Source organism: Lygodium microphyllum, chromosome 7 (genome assembly GCF_053477565.2).
Source record: "Lygodium microphyllum isolate KBCC chromosome 7, Lygodium_microphyllum_v1.1.10, whole genome shotgun sequence".
NCBI classification, from domain to species: Eukaryota; Viridiplantae; Streptophyta; class Polypodiopsida; order Schizaeales; family Lygodiaceae; genus Lygodium; species Lygodium microphyllum.
In genome coordinates, this window is record NC_141141.1 from 148628747 (window position 1) to 148634806 (window position 6060).

Genomic DNA, 6060 nt, shown 5'->3' on the forward strand with positions numbered 1-6060 from the left:
AGGTCAATTAAGTCTGGTTAGTCTAGGTAGGTCAGTTTAGTCAGGGTCTGGTTAGTTAGGTAGGTCAATTTAGTCAAGTCTAGTTAGTTAGGTTTGGTTAGTTAGGTAGGTCAGTGTAGTCGGGGTCTAGTTAGTTAGGTAGGTCAGGGTAGTCAGGGTTAACTAGGTTAGGGTGGAGACTGACCACGTATAGTTAAATTAACTAGGGTTAGTTGGGAGGTGAACTAACTAAGGTTAGTGGGGGGGGTTAACTAACTAGAGTTAGTGGGGGGGTTAACTAACTAGGGTTAGTTGGGGGATTAACTAACTAGGGTTAGTGGGGGGTTAACTAACTAAGGTTAGTGGGGTTATTAACTATGGTTAAGTTTCATTTGAAAATTATAAATTTAGGGACATTGTAGATGGTGTCGCAAGTGAACATCTTAGGGATATGAGTGACTTATTTACTGCTACAGATGCTCAATGATTATGTGACAAGGTGGGAATGAGTTATGAGTCATACAATATGCTCTATCAACAATTGGATATAGGTTTTAAGCAAGTCTTCAAAACTAAGCGAGTAATGCCTCTACCAAAACCATTTCACGTGAAGAAGGTTAAAAAATAACTAAATGAGAAAGTTTCAAAACTAATTGATGAGACAACGCATCTGGAAAACACACATATATTGAAGTATGGTTCCAAAGAAGTTGCATTTGTATTGAATGCATCCAACAACTTTGTATTGGATATATGTAGGCTTCAGACGGCTATGGTCAAGTTTTACAATATGTCTATGAAAGAATGTAGTGGTAAGCTCCTCAAACTTGATAAGAGTGATATTATTAAGGGGAAACAACTTGAACGTGTGAATATAATGATTATCAATCAAGCATTGGATCCCAACATCGATAAAAGCCATCCTTTATACTTCAATGTACAATTAGAGAATGAAATATGGTGGCTTGCAGCATTTGAAATACCAAAGGAGGAGCATGAAGTACTTAAAAGTTTTTTTAACCTCACTAATATATGCAATGTTATTCAACATAAAAAAATCCAACACATGATCAAAAAGTCATGAGAAATGGAGTGCTAGTTCTGGTGGATCCAAACTGGCCCCCTATTTGGGAAATACCTCTAACAAGGGTTCACTTTTGCACATTGCATTGTTTGGTTAGCATAATTGAGAGCTAGTATATGAATATATATGCTTTGCATACAAGATGATATAAAAATTCCAAACCTTGGAACATTCATTGGGCTAGAGAGAGGGGGCATGAGAGGGGTGGCAGGAGACAGAGAGAGGTAGGGTTGGGATGGATAAATGAAATAAAATGATAATTTTAAAGTTCCTTTACACCACAGTAAGTTTAAAAGTTTCTTATTTAAGTCAAGTCTCTCCTTTTATTTTTTCCATTACTCTTCACTCTACCCTCCATTTTTCTATCCTTCATCATCACAACCATGGCATGTTCCAAGCTTCCTATCAAGAAGGTGCCTACAAGAGCAAGAGCTCAACACTCTTCTGAATCTAGTGAGAGTACTGTGAGTGACAAAGGTCCCGTGGTGGCCGACAATGGTGGACCTACTGCAGCTAATAATGGTGGCGCTACTGTGGCTAACAATGGTGGCCCTAGTGTGGTCAATAATGATGGTTCTCCATTGTCTAGAAATAGTGGTCCACATGCTCTAGTTGCTTCACCTCCCACTACTGCTTCAGCTAATAATACGCGTCTTCCAACACATAAGAAGAGATGATGGAGACTAGGCTTAGCTGCGCTATGTGAGATAAGGAAATTCCAGAAGAGTGCCAACTTAATTATTCGTAAGGCACCATTGTCTAGGTTGGTGTGAGAAATACTACAAGATCTATAGTTAGGGCACCATCACAAGTTCTTTTCAAGGAACCAGGCAAGGAATGTGGGGTGATGGTCAAGCTAAGCCTTGCTTGCTCTTCAAGAAGCAAGTGAAAGTTACTTGATTGATCTAATAAGTGATTGTCAACTTTTAGCCATTCATGCCCGACATATCACTATTAAGCCCATAGATATGGTTCTTGGTCGTAGGATCTGCAACAACAAGGATGCATTTGATCTTAATGTCAACAATATGCTTTGAGAAGCTACCTTGTAATTGGATCTATGTTTTTAGCTTAGGTTTGGTTGTAGATTGTAAGGAGCGTAGTTTTGGGTTATCTTTCCAATAGACCTTCAAGTATTTGATAGCACTGGCCTACAAAATGAAGCTAAATTTTGCCTTGTTCTAGTTGTACTTGGTGTGATGCACTATTTACCATGTATTTCATGATTCCAATATGTGATATTCTATTTTAACCATGATTTGCATTGTGCGTGTTTTCAAGTTTCCAATTTTATAAGTAGTTTTGTTGAGAATAAATTCAATGCACAATCATCCACACGTCAGTTCAGTTGTACATGGCCCTTGCACTATATCTTTATTGTATCTAGCGGTTTAGCAACACTATATCCAATATGCGATATTCCATTTGACCCATAACTTATTTTTTGTGAATTTTTAAGTTTCCAATGTTTCACATAGTTTGGTTGACAACACATTTGATATGTAGTTGCGCACACTCTTTTGTGATTTTTTTTGTTATCAGTGAAGTATAATCCAGTTAATGCATTTTTTTAAAATGATTGAACCGTCTATATTTATAAATCCAAATTAGGTATAACTTCACCCACATGCTGGGCATCATAAGAACTCATGGATATTAAAAAACTGGCCCCATCAGAAGCCTCTGGGACACCTGTCCGAAGGCTTGCATCCCAAATTCAGGGCCCCAGACGCGAGCCTCTAGACAGGTGTCCCGAAGGCTTCTAATGGGGCCTTTTTTTGTGGTTGATGTATTGTATCCTAGAGGAGACCAAATGTAAAATTTAATGTCAATCGGATCACTGGTCATATTTTTCAAAAGCCTGCATACATTAATTCAAGTTTAAGGGTTTTTAAAAATTTTAGCTATAAGTTTAAAGTTTCATCTCATTTTACACATTTCACTTTTGAGTTTTGAATTTTCTCTCCTAGTAGAAGACATGGCATGCACCAAGCAAGTGACCTGGAGACGCCCCCTAGAAATCCCATGCAGAGGCCACCTCCCCTAGCTCCACTTGCACCAACACCACACCAACATTGCAAGCTTTGATGGAGGCTAGGAACATTGGCTCTTCGTGAGATCCGCCATTACTAGAAGACCATGAACCTCTCCTGATACCAAAGGCTCCATTCCAAAAGCTGGTGCGGGAGATTATGGATAGCATATTGATTAAGAGTAGTAGGAGGCACGTCCCAGATGGATCACGCTTGCAACAATCCAATCGTTGGACTGCCTAGACCCTCCTTGTACTACAAGAAGATGCATGGAGATACATAGTGATGAAAGTAATGGGAGACTAACATACTTATGTTTGCTTCTTCTATATAGTACATGTATATAGATATTTTTATACTATGGAGTCCAAATGTATATGACATACTTTGGACATCTGGGTCTTGGAGATTTCCACATACAAATTTATGTCATACGACTATTGTAAAATGCTGTAACATCCTTTTCGCAAAGCAGAGAAAGGATTCTTGTGGATATTGTAAAGTCTTAAGTTTTTTAAAGTTAGAATATGAAAATTTGGAATGCTTGTAGCACTAGTTAGCATGTGGTGTCAATTTTGGTGTTGCTTTTTATGTTAAAATGTCTTACCATCAAGACCAGGATCTCAAGAGATTATGAAAGCTTCCATTTTTGTTTTAGTGATGTAATGAATCCTTGGGTGCATACGAACGTTATTGAAGAGAAGAATCAAAGAAAATTTGAAAAAACATGATCTGAGTATGGCGAATGCAATGCCATCTATATATGTTATGAAGGTGTATCTATTGGGAGGGGAGGGAGGAGGTTACATCTATTGGAAGGAGATATATTGACTATTATGGGTTTATGTATTATGTAGATGAATCCTTATGTGAATGGATGTGTGGAAATTTAAAAGATGTTTTAGTTTAATCCTTAGTAAAGAATTATATGGGGGGGGGGGGGGGGGGGGGGGCAGATGAGCCACCGAGCTACATGACATGGAGAGGAGGATTTGAGATGAATCAAATCATCTCTAGTTTGCATGTAAATAGTTAGATTATCCCTTTGGCTTGCAAGCAAAGTTGGATAAGATGAGTATGATGAGAATTGGCAGTTTAATGGTGATATGGAGTCCTTGCATGGATGTAGCATGGTGTTGCCATACTAAGCACTTCTATGGCTAAACAATGATAAAATTGGTAGAAATGCATCATTTGATTGATAGTGGGATATGGTAATAGGCCACAACAATGATGTGATGCATTTCTATCATCCTTTCTTGATTGTCAGACTAGACCTTCTCCCTTTCCTATCTATTAACCTTCTTATTAAACCTTTGAAAAAATAGATCTTTTGGGCCCTTTGATATGGGCAACTACACTAGAGATGGGGTATTCAATCATATAGAAGAGCTACAAGCACGAATTAGAGGTTATAGTCACAAGCTTTTGTTGGGCTATCTTGAAAATTCATATGGATTCTTGATATTTTAGTCTATCATTTCTTTCTATGGTGAAGGTCAAGATTGAAGCTATGCTAAAGTTGAGAAATTTGTTGGTTTCTAGTGACCCTTTCATAAAGGGGACGCTCTCACATCATCACAAAGCTCTTTAAAAGTTGATCCCGAGGCATGGTCTTGGACTTGAAAGGAAAATCTATGTTTTTATGTTGTTTAACTAAATCCATGGGTCTAGAAAATCCATGTAATGGGATCTATTCACCTTTCCAAAGACAAAAACATTTACTCACATGAAAATCCCTCTAAATATCCCTAAAGATGTAATTGATATCATCTCCTATAGTCTAAAATATGTCCCTTGTGTATTTTGTTGTATCTACTACTCAAGCTCATGACCTTGTATCTATCTTGGCTTTTGCACCCATAGTTTTGGCTATGATTATCTATGGTTCTCATGCATGGTTTCCAAAGAGGAGTTCTCGGCCCTCTAGGCAGCTTTTATGCAAGGTTGTAAAAATGTACAAGACTGTGCATTCTAGTGTTTATGTTTATATCAATGGAAGAATAAGGCAATTGTAAAGAGGGTCTCAAGAATCTTTGTGTAGATTTTCAAGTTTCGAGTATATTATGAGCTTTGTTTTTTGTGGTTCTTTGTTCCCTTATGTGGGTGGGTAGCTATAAAGGTCTACTTACTCATCTCTATCAACTCCTAATAGCATTTAAAATATTGATATGATGTTTGGATATTCAACTTGGATCATCATGAAAAATTTAGGCATAAAGTTGTGTAGCATTGTGTTTTTATTTGAATTGCATAGAAGGGATTATAAAAATGAACCTCATCTCTAAATTTGGATTTACAAAATGAATATAAATATTACCTTCAAAATTCACAAAAGGGATATATAAAATGGTGCAAAATTTTAAAAAAGCGATTTTAAAAATACCATTTGAATGTACATTATATAGAGGGTTAAACCAAGGTGGACTCCCCAAGTGTGGATTGTACTTAGATGGGAGGACAAAAAGGTAAAGGCAAGGCCCATGAGGAGGTCCAAAATGAGATTAGAGACTCCAAGGCCTCAATGAATGAGGAATTGAGCTCAGCACAAGATTATAATGGGGAGATACAAGAGGAAGTTCCCGATATGGACCCTTGTAGCATACTCAATCACACCCTTGTTAATGTGAGATCTGCCACATGGAAAGACACAATGACATGGCTGCCAATCATCATTAGACGCTCTTAAAAATGGATATTACGATCGAGAAAATGACCCTATTCAACTCTCAAACTCAATAGACCTTGGAACACCTCACCACTCTTGTAGCCTAGTTAGCCATGGTCTCGACACAATATAATGCAAAAAAGTCTAAGCGTGAATCACAACAACCTCCACCATTGGACCCGCTTCATGGTCCACATGGTATTCTTAGAGCTAAGGGTATCCCCCCCCCCCCCCCCCCCCCCCTTTCACATTTGATATTGGCGAGCCCTTTCACAATTAGGACAAGCCTCTCTTGA